Source organism: Anastrepha ludens, chromosome 4, assembly GCF_028408465.1.
Source record: "Anastrepha ludens isolate Willacy chromosome 4, idAnaLude1.1, whole genome shotgun sequence".
In the NCBI taxonomy this organism is placed as follows: domain Eukaryota; kingdom Metazoa; phylum Arthropoda; class Insecta; order Diptera; family Tephritidae; genus Anastrepha; species Anastrepha ludens.
Window position 1 is genome coordinate 35,861,061 of NC_071500.1, and position 15,418 is coordinate 35,876,478.

The 15,418-nt window shown below is 34.9% G+C and overlaps 1 protein-coding gene across 1 annotated transcript in view; it reads left to right on the plus strand.

Annotated features, from left to right (window-relative positions):
- Positions 1 to 15,418, plus strand: part of LOC128861642 (uncharacterized) — a 150,675-nt gene that overhangs the window by 48,184 nt on the left and 87,073 nt on the right. Inside the window, exon 2 of the mRNA XM_054099927.1 lies at positions 12,860 to 12,892. The gene's annotated coding sequence lies outside the window, so the exon portion shown is untranslated. The remainder of the gene's footprint in view (positions 1 to 12,859; positions 12,893 to 15,418) is intronic.

Genomic DNA, 15,418 nt, shown 5'->3' on the forward strand with positions numbered 1-15,418 from the left:
ATACTTGTTTCATGAGTTATAACCATACTCGCTAGCGGTAAATCTTGCTCGATAACTTTGTTGTTGCTTTCACATGCAAATTTTTCGTCAAGTAGCAGAACCCAGAAATAGCCAGCAGAGAAGTAGCGAATCGAAGGCGTCTATATCGTGAGAAAATTCGAATGGTTGCTCGGCTCTGCGTGAATTTGACACGATTAGCTGATGTAGCTATAGAGTTTTATATTAATTCTTGTTTTTTTTTTTGGAACCTTTTTGTTCTAATCTCTTTTCTATTAACTTCCTTGTTTACATTAACTTAACCAAACTTATACTTTTATTTACAAAAGTTGACTAATATGATATTTTCTCTTTAATGCCCCTACACAACTCTTCTATTCACAATTATGTAGACCAAAAGTTGCACCTAAAATTGTTCCACTTGAATCCATTTTTAATGTAATTTTGGATTATAAATAATAAAGAGCGACCTCTGTAGTTTAAATAGTAGCTGGATTTATCAAAGTTATTTTATATAAATTTCTAAGCAAGAATAGAACTAAAAATTATAAATGGATACTACTATATTTGAACAAAACCTGTGAGAATTTTTCAAAGATGAATTAGTCATTTAGAAATGGGAGATCAACCCATTCACAAACAAATTAGCCTCCTGAGGATCGGCAAATTTCTCTGATGGGAGTTTTTCGGAAACCGGAGTAAATTTAGCTTTTCGGAGTTATTTGTCTGCTAGTGATTTAAAGCAAATATAAGGATATTAGAAAACACAGAATTCGTTGAAATTCGTTCGTCAGATATACGCCAATTCCTTTTTATATTACTTTTAGATCGACACTTTCCTCAGATTTTTGATGTACTGAACTCATATCGGAATAGCCACAACTATTTTGATTAAGACTTTTAGCCATATTTGAGGTTATGTAACATCAAGAAATATTTTTTTAGATATGGTAACTGCATTTCAAAGCCCTACTTTTGACTTTCTAAACCCATTATCTTATGTAGAAAAAATCTTTATTCATCTTTGAGTTAAACTCTGCTGAATTTACAGTGTCACATTCGTGTAAGGTGGCCCAAAAAAATCCCTTGTAACAGTAAATGAGTAAACATTGTAAGAAAATATTGAGAAAACTAAAAGCACAATTCAATTCACTTCAATTCGAGATCTGATCCTTTTCTAAATTTAACAGCAGTTTAATAGCGCCACTGGTTTACACTACATACATACATACGCACATACATACATACGCACACACATACTTATGCATATATTTGCATGCTAACGAATGCACGAATACGAGTAAACTCATGTACGCGCAAAAAAGTAAACAAACCTGTTGTGTTGGCCGCCTGTGACAGCAGCAAACCTCACAATTTGTTGACGATATTTTTATATATTTTTCATTTTGATCGTCATCGTCGTCCTCAGTCAACCTAAGGTTAAGTAAAAGTGAATTTAATACTTTTAGCTGTGGTGTCATAAATTTAAGCTAATGAGTGGTCCAATGATGTCATCCAACTAGTTTCTGGTTTGCTTTACATTAGCCGGCTTTTTGTCGTCGCCACGAGCTTTCGTTGACATTTTCTGACACTAATGTGATATTGAGTTGCTGATTTAAAATGAATTTAGCAAAGGAAAAATTTGTGTGTACTATACAGTGCACAAAAGCTAAAGTGGAATTGCATTGTCATAGAGCACACCTTAGATCTTTGTGCTCTATTTTTTTTAATTATTAAAATGACAAAAATGGTGGAGTATTAGTAGCAGGCGAATATGAATGTGCGAGAGTATATACATATGTTTTGTTGAACGTTTTTAAGAGAAAATGTGAATTGTATAATTTTTTAATTGGTTTTATAGTCGTAATTCGTTACAAAATAGTTTGCAAGAAATTCACTTTAATTTAAAGTCATTATTCGCAAGTATATTCCATGATCAAGCTTTATTTTTCATTTCAGCTCTCAAATTTCCGACTTAGGTCTTGTATGCTCAGTACATAACTGGCATTAACGTAGTAGGATATTTATTTTATTTATTTACTCATTTAAATAGTGACTTCAAAGTATAAGGATCCGTTAAGTCGGAAGCAAACCGCAGAATGAAGGGAAGCGTAGACTACGATTTGACGATGACAAATTTCAAATGACTAGGAAACTGAAAAGTGGAGTTCAAGATTACAGCTAAATCAGTAATTTCATTAAGAGTATTTAGACGCGAGTTCTCTATGAGATATGAGGTAGAGATTAAATGTTTTGACTTAGAAAATGACACACGAGAGCATTTTAGTTGAAGTAGATGCTTATCACACTATGCCATAACGCTGTTGAGATCTGATTATATGAACTAGAAAGGCTTGGCACAGTTTTAAAATTTTTTAAGTCGTCTGCATATAAAAAAAACTCAAAGAAATGGAAAGATTCAGATATGCCACTAATAAAAATTACAAAGAACAAAAGACCCAAAATGCTACATATTCACAATTAAAAAGGAACGACTGCATCCATTTCAGGAAAATAGAGTGAAACCCAAAACTTATTATTTTTGAGAATAAGGTTGAGTGACAAACTTTATCGAAAGCCTTGGAAAAATCCGTATAAACAGCATCAAATGGAAGGCTATTATTGAAAGCCGACGTACAAAAATCTGATAAAAAAGCGAACGATACAGGGTGGCTGATGAAAGCCGCTACCAAAAAAAAATTGAATAAGTTTTTTTCTTTTTAAGTTATCTGTTCCATTTTTGTTTTAATTTGCAGATTGATCTTTAAAATTTATTAAAATGGATAACTGGGACACGCAAGCAAGAATTTGGATAGTCCGCCGCTATCACGCACTGGAGTCCGTAGTTTTGGTACAGAGAGAGTACAGGCGGATGTTTGGCGGCGATCCCCCGAGCAGATGGACCATAATAAGACTGGTGAATAATTTTGCTGAGCAAGGAACAGTCGCAAGAAGACCTTATCATCGAAACCCACCAGTTCGGACGGAGGAAACGATCGCTGCTGTAGCTGCAGCTATACAAAGCAATCCAAGGGTTTCAACAAGAAGCTTATCTGCTCAACTTGGTGTCAGCCGACAGTCTTTGCAAACAATAATGCACAAAGATTTAGACTTATTTCCCTACAAAATGCAAATGGTTAACAAACTGAATGCAGCAGACTTGCCGATTCGCTTGGAATTTTGCCAGAAGATCCTGCAAATGGTGGAAGAAGACCAAAACATGTTAAACTGCCTTTTCATGTCTGGTGAGGCCCATTTCGATTTAAACGGCAATGTGAACACACAAAATTGTCGAATATGGAGTACTTCTAACCCACAGATACTCCACGAGACGGAATTGCATCCTCATCGCGTGACAGTGTGGTGTGCGGTTTCTTCACGCTGTATTGTCGGGCCTTATTTTTTTGAAGAAAATGGTCACACCGTTACGGTTACTGGAGACCGTTATTTGAAAATGCTGAAAGAATTTTTCTATCCAGAACTACGCCGAAAGAGAATTCCTTCCAACTCTGTGTGGTTTCAACAAGATGGGGCAACGTCTCACATAGCCCAGACTGTTATGACAGAGTTGCGACGAAAATTTCCCAATAAACTGATTTCAAGGAACTCCGAATTTCGTTGGCCCCCAAGGTCGCCTGACCTTACTGCACCTGACTTTTTCTTGTGGGGTTGATGTAAACAAGAAGTTTATGAAACAAAGTCAACAAATTTGGATGAACTAAAACAATCCATTCGGGCAACAATTGCGGCTATTCCTGTCGCAACTCTCAAAGCAGCAATGAACAACTTTTTACTAAGATGCCGCACTTGTGTCAACGAGCATGGGGGGCATTTAAATTCAATTATTTTTAAAACTATTTAAGCTACATTTAATAAAATTTAATGACCTTCAATTTGAAAAAAAAAATAAATGAATTCCATACACTAAAAAAAAAGTGATTTGAGTTTCTTAATGTAGCAAAATTCATCAGCCACCCTGTACTTAAAGAGCTTTAAAACCGCTGAAAGTTTGAAAATAGGTCTATAGATCGGAGGCCGTTTTGATTCCCAGCTGTGAATATAGATGTGATAGAAATAAATTTCCAAGCATCTATGTATTTTCCACAAGCTTGGCAAGATTTATTAAAAACTACCAGAAGTGGATAAGCAAGAGCCGAACCTTTTGTGAAAAAAAGACAATAATCCATCAACATCCACTTGCCATGAACTTTTGATGTGCTGAATAACATCACTAATATCATCAACACTTAACTGGAGAGAACCAAAATTAACAGAAGAAGCAGTATTATCTCTATCATATCTAATTGATCCTGACGCAGGTTCAAAATTTCAACTGAAAAGGTCAACAGCCTCCTGGGTAGAGGAAGCGTAGTGAAAAACACATCCAAGGAAATGCTAGAGCAGGACTTCCTGGACTCTACATAACGCCAGAATGCTTTTTGATTCCTTTTAATTTCATCTTCAAATCCTTGCACATAATTATACTGTAGAACTTTACTAAAGTATATACTTACTTGTTTTTAGCAAATCACAAATATTTTCCCTACGAACTTTGGCATTAGAAAGTTTACATTTTTTAAAATACTTGTTTCTCAAATTTTTAAGCTTTCTGTCATATTAGTAGAGGGTACATATTTACAAAAAATATTGTTCGTTTTCAGTTCAAACATATCAGAGCAACTCCATCTAATCTGTCAACTCCAGCAAACCATGATGCGAGAAGCGCGACATAATAAGTTCAAGAACTATGCAGCTGGTCTAATTTCCACACTAGCTGCCAAGGGGTGTCACAAACCTTTTTTTTAATTCGGTTTTGGGAGAAAATTTCTCGTTATCATTTTCACATCAACCAGTGAATGAATGAGTTTATATCAAGACTAAACTAGACACGATCCCCTTAGGTTTTAAGGGATATAATGATGATGAGTCTAATGTTTGATGACTTCAAAGCTAACAAAGCCAAAAAGGCATGCAAGTTCCAATATATGTATCTGTTAGTGTCATCATTATCACTGTTGACTTGCTGTAAAATTTGTCTCCAGTTAGATTTATCGCTCGCTTGAGTTCTCCATCAACATATACTAAATAGCTCAGCGTCCCGATCTACGCCATCCCACCATCTGAGTCTTGGGTTTCCTTGCCTCTATTTCTTCTGTAGATATCCAGTAGGATTTTCTTCGGTGGATATGCTTCGTCTGCCCTTATAATGTGACCAGCTCATCGTAGATGGATAAACTTTATTGTCGTGACAATATCCGTGTAGTTAGAGTAAAAATCCCTTGCATATTAAAAAAAATGTTACTACGAGTATTGCAGCCGATATTGTGCAACCTAACTCAAGCACGTTGATTCGTCATCGACTTCAAGAACTCAATACTTTAGGCACCAAGCTGATGATAATTGTGCAAAAAATATTTCGTAAATATTATTTGCATAGCTCAGCAATTGAGAGCAAGTTACTATCCCCTTGGTTTTGGCTGACAGACATCATTCTCACTTCAATGTCTATGATAACAACAAACAAAAATTAATATTGTGATAGCAATAAACTCTCTATCGGGTGACAGTGGTGCAAAAATATCACAAAGTCGCCGGTTCCACGTTAGTCAGAGCAATAATATGAATGAAGCCGCACTCCATAGATATTAAAATTTTTTCGCTTTCACTAATGAAATCATAATAAAGGCGTTTTCAGTAGAGACAATCATAATCGGTTAAAATCGGTTCTTCTTAATTCCTTAACCTAATTTGATTCTGTAAGGATTTAAGTCAATATTGTCAGACAATATTCTAAAAAATGTTAGCTGAAAGATTGTCAAATCTTTTGTAAGTAATATGGAGGGTTCAAAAAATTGTTTATTGTGAATATTTAATACATTTTCCTATTTTTTGAAAGTAAATTTTTTTGAGTACTTGCAGTTTATTTGTCTAAATATGATATGAATATAGAGCGTGTAATAATAATGTTTAGCTTTTTTTTTTTGCAAATAATTTTTCTGTTTCTTCCAATGCGCATTGTACATGCTCAATAGCATTAAGCAAAAACAACAAGTGAAATGTCTCAATAGACCACAAAATACCGAAATCGATAAGCAAATACCTATTAACAGCTTAGAGTAATTTTAAAAACATTTTAGAACTTTTAGAAATGTATTTTCCCAAGTATTTTGGGGGAAAAAATAAAGAAAAATATTTTATAAAAATATCAACGCACTTAACATATTAGAACTGTATTTTTGCGCCACTTGGTAAAAATAAATTGTATTTTCTCCCACAAATCTAAGTGGCAGCTGTGATTTGTTGTGGCAGACATCCGCACATGAGCCCCAACTATCAAATTTACAGGAAAAGCAGCCAAATTTCATTTTCTATCAGTTTAGAAAATGGGATGCTTCTAAAAATATAATAAAATGCTGCAATAAGCTAAACTAAAATTTACTTACAGAGCGTAAAGATTTCGAACGCTTGCCACATGTTACATCTCTACCCCATTTGAATGCGTTCTTACACCCACATGACCTGCAAAATGCTGAAAGTACAAATGTACCTATATGTATGTATGTACGTATCCATACGTCGATTTCAATGTATTTTTGTAGAAATGCCAATAATTTTAAATATATGGTAATATGAAACACCCGTGGTGAATAGAATTATTGAGGTTGCATAGCCAAACAAGTCAGAGAGGGACAATACTAAATATGGTTTATTTATTCATTTAATAATTATAATTACTATTGATTATACCAAAATTTTGTTGGTTCCAGTTGTTTGACGCGGCTGCTATCCACTTTTAGAGAGGAGTAGATTGGTTTTAAAAAATATTAAAAATTCTGTGGCTACTGCGGTGTTAAAATTATTAAGTAAAAAATTATAAAATCAACAATATTAAACGAAATTCCATTAAAAAAATGAATAAAAATAACTACTGCGTCCACATTAGTGCCACACAAATATTTTGTTTTGAAATTTTTCCCTCATCAACTGAAACACACGCATATCTTATTTGAAATATTCCTGCGTGATTTCGGCTAAAAGACACTGTGACTTCAATATTTACACACCACCTTGATCAAAAAGTTCCCGGAATAGTTCAAAAAATTCAAAGTACAAGTTTATTCCTCCAAAGTGGCTTTATCGCCTTCAAAGTACTCGCCATCAACTGCAACGCACTTATACTAGCGTTTGATGCTCTAATCTCTCTCTCTCTCTCTCTCTCTCTCTCTTCCTCTCTCTCTCTCTCTATCTCTTCCTCTCTCTCTCTCTCTCGATCTCTTCCTCTCTCTCTCTCTCTCTCTCTCTCTTAGCTTCTCTTAGCTTCACAGTCTGTGGTAGACCATAGCTGTATCAACGTTTGATCCACCTCGCGGAATTTTTCTGGAACTCCATTTTCGGTATAGCCATTAGAGCCGTTTTCGATTTTTTCATTACTTCCTTTCGGCTATTCGTTTTGCCTTCCCCTTACTGGTTTTTGACTCGATCAAGCAGAAAAAAATTACATGGAACCATATCAGTTAAATTCGCTGGCTTTTGGATACTATTCGTTTCGTTCTTGGTTAAACATTTACGCATAATGATGACACAGAGTGACGGTGTGTCATCATGGTGCAAAGGCCACGAGTTGTTTTACTATACACCCTTTGTTTTTTAACTAACTGCTTCACATAACGTCTCATGACGTCCTACAAATAGTCCTTTTTAACTATCTGATCTTTTGCCGAAAATTCGTAGTGCGAAATACTGTTGCAATCCATAAAATATTTTCTTGTTTGACTGAAAACGATGTGTTTTTTTGGTATTCGTTTATTCGGAGCTATCCATTTACTCGCCTGATGTCTGGATCGCGTGTCGTACTCAAAAACCCACCTGGCGTCTGCTGTAATGATTCATTTGATGAATGTTGTGTCGCCTGTAGAATGTTCAGCCTAGGAAGTCACGACACCAACGGGGTCCTTTTTGTACGAAATTAAGGTCCTTTGGCACCAACTTTGCAACTCGGCGCGAACCCAAATAACTAAATACTATGTCCTGAACGGATCCAATAATCACTATTCAAGTCCCATGCCAGCTCTTTGATGGTTAATTTGCGGTTATTGATCAACTTCTCCTTTACTTTATTGATATTTTCATCAGATTTCGATGTCGCGATGTCAACGGCCTGTCACTATGTTCGTCATCCTCAATCTCTTCTGAAGCGTTCATGTCACTCGTAAATGACTGTTGTGTTTAAAGTATCATTACTGAAAAAGTTTAATTTCTAAGGTTTTTGCACCATTGAATCCATTTTTACGCAAAATCTAATACAAACTCGTTTATGCAAATTCAAATTCAATTCTAAACTCTAAAAAATCGAAAATACCTGCAGAGGTAAATAGATTTACTCAAGAATTCGTAACTTATATAAGAGTAAAGCAATGGCGATAAAATTTTGGTTGGAATGTGTATCACAAATGTGGCAACCTAACAAAAAGAAACAGAACTCAAATAAATTGACTTAGAGCGTCAGCTAGAGGTTGTTGTGGGAACTTTTTGATCAAGGTGTTATACGTTCATAATTTCCTTGCAATCGTATTTTATAATATACATATATATTACATATACTTTTAGTAGCGCTTTTCTATGATTACTGACACACTCTGGCAAGTGCGGTTAAATGTATGTACATGCATACCTGGTTGGAAACTGATAGAACAATAGATGTAGAAAATCGGTGATGATAGTCCATTAACTTTTTTTCAAGAAGCCTCAATGACTTTCACAAGCAGCGGTAGTGTTTATCAAGCTTGCCTATGTATATATGACACTCAGCATGACATGTCACCCGTTATGTCATGCATGCTAAATTGTTAATTTTCTAAGTTTGAATTAGGTTTTCTCTTCTGAATGAAGTACGACGTTATATTTTTCATTTTCTATATGACTTTGTGACATCATATACAAAATGCTACGAGGACTTGACATTACCTCGATTAATTCTGTTTCGAAAATATTGACTATTTGTGACTTAAGTCAGTTTGAAACTGTTTTCTCATAGTCAATACCTCACATTGAGGCCGTCCTCTAAAATGACGTCGAGAACTTTATTGCTGACGAGCTGCTTTCCAACTGGGTATATCAACGCCTTCGCATTGTGTTTGAGTAAAAAGATATATTAATAGTATAGTGCACTAGGTTCCCTATGTAAGCATTAGGTGAATTAGTTTTTAGGTCACGATTTTTGGCCAAAACGTTGCTACATTTTTTGTTTAGTCAATAATTTTGCACCAGTTAGTGGCAGCCTCTCTGTTGCCGGGTAGTTGTGCGTGTTGGTGAATATTTACGCGCAGGCAGTTGTCAGCGCTTCATCACAATTTCGAATTCCCTTTCTTTTATTTTCCCCCATTTTATAACCCAACACATGCAACTAGTTTGTGGTTTTTGGCACTTGCAAGAAAAGATGGAATGATGGAAAAATGTTTGCATGTAAATGTATAGCTGTGCGGCGCTATGGGTTCCAATTAAATTAAATAGCTTCTCAAAGCTATAGCGAAATAAAAGAAAATACCGAGAAAATGTGTTAAGACCCCAGTTTAATAAATAAATATTTGCGTTTTGTGTTGCCATTTGATTGTTTTCATACCCGCGCGCGTTTGTTCACAAAGGTATGCAACTTTTTCTCACATAAATGCAGTATAAACGAATCGAGGTAGTTATAGACCCCCATACGTATATGCCAAAAGACTCAGAATGATGAAGGAAACCGATCCGTGCGTACGATAATTTGAGCAAAGCTATTTCTCCAAAGTGGGTTGGCATTGAAGATGAGTGAAATCGGTCAATGAGCACCCCCACCAATCCAGTTTCAAGAACACAATTATTACTATATTAGTATTATTGTTCACATTTTAAATAATAGGACATCTAATCACAGTTTCAATAAAATTTTAACAAAAATAAATAGTTTCAAAATTTTCTATAATACTCGATTTGTATAAGATTTATAAAAATATTTTATTTGTATTACCTTTCCTATAACGTTACTAAAAGGCGCCTTCTTGCCCACGTCTCTATAAATTAGTACATCTTTATAACGGCTTAACAAAGCTCGCCCAAGCTGAGTGCAGCCATCTCATGTAGATCTGCCGCAAATATTATGAGATATAGGATAAAAACCACGCCCACTTTGCATTGCATATGTTTGTACATACTATAATTCCTTTTGTCCCTCCGATGTTACAAACTAAAATGTGGACATCTTTACATAAAAAAAGGCACCGTTTAGGAATTATTCACTACTGACATTTAGGCGTCACTTCTGAAAGACCCATTGTAATAGCCAAGACAGACGTTGGCGTTAATCGAGTTAACGACTTTTATTCGGAATCTCAGGAATTAAGTGCAACTAGTGCGGATTGACAACTAAACTTAATTCTCATAATTCAAGCGGATTAGGGGAATTTTAGATGGCAACATTGCCGAAAAAGGACAGTTAATCTCTATTGTGAATGAAAAATAATGAAACTGAGAAGAACAAGAAAGCCTGGATGCGTTGCTACTTAGCACTAACTCGTTCGAAATTTCATTAATTGTTTTATTATTCCGAAGCAGTTTGAGAAATAGCAATTTCAGAGTTTTTTTACATAAATAATTCTTTAGTATCAGGGCTGCTTTTACCCGTATTTGGGGCCCGCCATCCTCCTTTTACTGACAAAACTATCCAATAAGCAAATCAGCACTAATTCGCGTACCAACCCTTTGCAACACTACAATTTTAATCAGAATCCGCCGGTAATCCCGATTAACGCCGCCGTCTGTCTAAGTTATAACTCTCATTGTCTATTATTTTTTTTGATTCCAAAACTTAACTGCCCGCCGAAAACGAAATTTTATTAAAATGTGTGTGGATATATAAAGTTTCGTCCGGGCCGAATTTAGCACTTCCTTACTTTCTCTGATTTTAGTTTGGTATTATTAGCTTAATGAGGTAAAGATTTATTAATCACCATCAAAATTTATATTTCAAGCGGTTTGGACAGATTTATTTTTGCTCTCTGAAAGGCAGGCAACTTTTAGAAAATCAAAGAAATAAATTATTTAATGTCGTTCTATGAAAAATAATTCATAGAAAAATTCAATTCAATGAGCCCATAATTACAGAAACACACTCTTGTTTCTATTACTACGCATTACGTCATGAAATTTTATTTTTGAATAACTTTTTCAGTAAATAAAAGAAAATTATTTCGACTAATAGATTTTTATTTTGACATCTACGCGCTCAATTGCTTTTCTGTTTTGCTGCTACAGTATGCTGACTAGTATGAGTGTCAAATATGGTAGACGTATGGAGTGACTAATTTTGTGTCACCTTGCATTTGCGTAGTTATGAATGTTCTTACTTTTTAGTGGTTATGTTTAGTGCTTTTTTTCTATCTCACAGACACTGATCCTAAACTCCAATGAGTAGGTCAAACAACAAATTAATTTAAAAAAAGTATTGAAATATGGAATAAAGGGGCAGGAGTAGAAAAGTAATAAAGGGTGATCAGATTGGAGGTAATTTTAACGATAGGATTTTTTCGACAGATCACGCATGACTACTGTCAAACAAAATACATAATTCTTTTCAGTATTCATCGACAGTTTAACATGGAAAGACTTCCGCCTCAACAGCGTTTACAAGTCGTACAATTGTTTTACGAAAATCGACGCTCTGTGAAAAGTGTTCATCGCGCGCTCTGACCAACTTTTGGTGTTCCGCGATGAGGCCTATTTTTGGCCTATTGGCTACGTCAATCCGTAATCCGAAGCCATTTAAGAACACCCTTTACATCCATTGAAAACAATCGGCCTATGGACTGGAAGAATCATCTGTCTATATTTCTTCAAAGACAAAGCTGGCGCGAATTTAACAATGACTTTTTGATACCAGAAATTGAAGCCCGTGATCTCCAACACACATTTGGTTTCAGCTACTGACCGTACAACCCGTGAAACAGTGAATTTACTGCGTCGTCGTTTTGGCGAGCAATTTATTTCTTATCTCGGTCTAGCGGAGTGCCTACCAAGATCGTGCGATCACCCCATTCCACTTTCATTTCTGTGGGCTTATAAAGTAAAAATCCTTTCGGATTTGCTTGATTGAGGCATTTGAAGTCAACATTACTGAAGTTATTCACAAGATACGGGCCGCAGTCCTCCAGCGAGTCATTCAAAATTGTCCAATCGATTTAAATTTACGTTTTAATCCGGAGAACCAGCGAAATAGGGTAGCTCCAGATGGTACTTCATCAATAAGAGCGGAAGCGATTTGATTGAGACATATTCGTTTGTTTGCTCCATTTCGAAAGTCACAGAAAATTTACATACAAAAAACTTCTGGTTCTAATTCCATTATTCGACCAAGATGAGTGTTTGAAGGCGCTGTAAACAGTACAAATACTTGAAGCACTCACAGTAGTCAAAACGTCCCGAGTGCGAGTACCATTAAAGGTGTGAGACTTAACTATGGCTATGTCAAATTCACACAGGTGTTGCCATATCTGAAAACTTAAGTAGCTGCCTGTATTTGTGTGAAATCATTCACTTTTGTAGCTGCATTATAATAAAAAAATAGCATTCTAATTGAATCGTTTGTTGAAAAAACTAAATTTTATTAATTTTTACTTTTAAAATTACATATTTTAACTTTCAACAAAACTATGTGTGCCTTTGAGAGAGTATATACATAGGTATATATAATATAATATAATTTTTGTTGTCTAGTTTTCAGAAAATTTTCGGCAAATATTTCATATTTCTATACATTCATATGAAACTTTTACAAATTTGTGTAAATTAAAAAGCTTTTCTTAATTTTATATAATTTCTTTCTCTTTTTCAGGACTCTTGCTGTATTTCCACCTCCAGCTGCAAGGTATTAAATCTAACGTGTTTGCACATTTGCGTGCTAATTCCTTAGCTGCGTGCTTTTGATCTATAAATTTAGAAAATATACTCAGGTACAAATATACATGCACACCCACATACATAAGTGTTTGGTGCATTAACACACAAAGTGGCATATAAATACTTAAGTGCATATGTAACATAAATGATACCATGTCGTTTTTGTCCTATTTACAATTGAGTGCAAAATAAAAGCAGGGACTGAAGAAAAAATTCGCTGAAAAAAAGGTTTTATTATGAATCAATTTTCCGCACACCGTTTTCGTGTAGATCAGAAATGAATAGTATTGAGACCGGATTAAAAACAACAACCTCTTTTTATATTTTAAGTCTAAATTTCTGTTAGGCCATCTGATACAAAATCCATAACTCTCACTGCCTATATGTTTGTTTAATTGCAAAAAGTAACTGCCAGTAAAATTAAATTTTACTAACTGAAATGTGCGCGGGTACATAAAATTCGGTTCGGACTGAATTTAGAATTTGTTACTCGTTACTTGTTTTTTTTATTGAACTCAGTTAATATGGTACTTGTCAAAGTATAAAGCTGTGCATTTTGGAGGTATTGCATTTGGCAACTGAACGTCTGCATTTCTAGAAAGGGATGGGCTTCCATACTCGCGCTTCTCATCATGATTGGTTGATTAGGTGGTTTAAATGGTTATTCCCAAAGAATTTGCCACACCCTCGCTACCAACAAGTTATGCAGGTCATTCCTACACGACCATATTTAATCTGTGCGATTTAGAAACCTTATAAGGCTGTTCCAGTCAGTTCTTCGAGGTTCTCAAGAAGCAGTTAGGCAAGGGTTAACAACCTCGCATTCAGAGAGGAAATTGAAGATAGTTTCCTTTTTCTCCGATAAATTACAAGGGCCAGAAGTCAGTTATCATCATAGTTCGCTAATCTTTTGAATTTGAGGAACTCTGTGATATTGTTTGAAAGATTTTCGATCGAAGTTAGTGCCAACTTGACGGTATGCTTTTGGGTCACTGGCTTACGAATATGAAAAAAGAAGTGTGGTAGTTGGACTTAGATGGATCACTAGCTGGTTTTCGTGTTTTGGCCTTCATCCTTTAGAGTTAAATATGACTATTCGCTTTTTTCATTAGATCACAAAATGTTTCGTCAATTTGCATATTTTTCACATGTCTGAACTGCTGGAGTGGCACTTTTCTAGGTTCATGCCAAAAACCTTATATTGAGTTAGTTTATTTTATTATTAAAGAAGTTCAAATAAAGATTGAACTCATTTTGAAAAGAAATTTCCTCTTATTTTAAAACTAGTTTCCAGATTTTGTATTATCTATTTTGCTTAACAGCCAAACAAAATTTTGAATATACTTGTATGTTTTTTCTTCGGGTGACTGCTTTTTCATAATTTTTCGAATCAGATCTCTAAGATGAGACCTCTGTGGAGACTGCCTGGAATAAAAATTTCACTTGGCATTTTGCGAAATTTTTCCTTTTTTCAAAAAAAAGTTTCAATCATTATTTAATATATTTCTAAAACAAGGTGTAAGCTAACAAAAAATTGCTTAACATAGAAATCGATTGAACACCGCCTCTTTTATTTGCAATTGTTTAAAAATTATTTGACAGCTTAAAATCGAAAAAGTAACATTACTTCATGTACTCTTTTGTAAAGCCGTTAAATATAGGTATACAAAACAATTGCATCCTATATTTCTGCTAATGTTTAAATGATTGCAAATCAATTATGGATTTTCCGTAGGCCACTGCTATTTTTTCGATCGCAGTTGTATGCGTTCTGATGTGGCAAAATTTATTATTAACCAACGACATGGAGACAAGCATATAAAAGTTCACCGCATTATACAATATACTGCAGAATGCATACCTATATGGACGGGTGGACATACCACAGGGTTCTATATCCAAACTAGTGTTTCTTTGACTAGATTATTATCAGCTGGAATTGCCCCATTTGAATTAAATTAAGCTAATGGGTAGTTTCATGGAATTACTAGACATTATAATATAATCCTTCTTCAGAAAAGCAGGTGGCTATGTGTACTGATAATATTCAGCTCTTTGTTCCATCATAACATCACTTATTTCTTTTATTAAGACACTTTTTTTAATAGGACGTCGACGGTCAAATAAATTGGTGCTATACTCGTTTAAGCGCAAACTAAAATCCTGACTTCCTTTGTTGAATCTATTTTCTAGTAAATCAGTAGTAAGAGAACTGGTCTGTACCACTAAGGCTATTGGGCTAGCACTACATGCACAAACTCCTCACTTTTACTTTTGAGTTTCGCAACGCCTTTCCTAGCTTTGGTTAAACCTAGAATACTAACTATAGTTTACGTTAGTGGTTAGTTCACCCCTCTAGGGTTTAATGATTCGAAGATATACAAGTACTTCCAAAAGGATGATGTGTTGCACAAACTAAAGGTTTACTGAAAATATTATTCGGACGTGATTGTGAAGAAACCAATCACCAATTGGTTACTGATTTTTTGTGGTG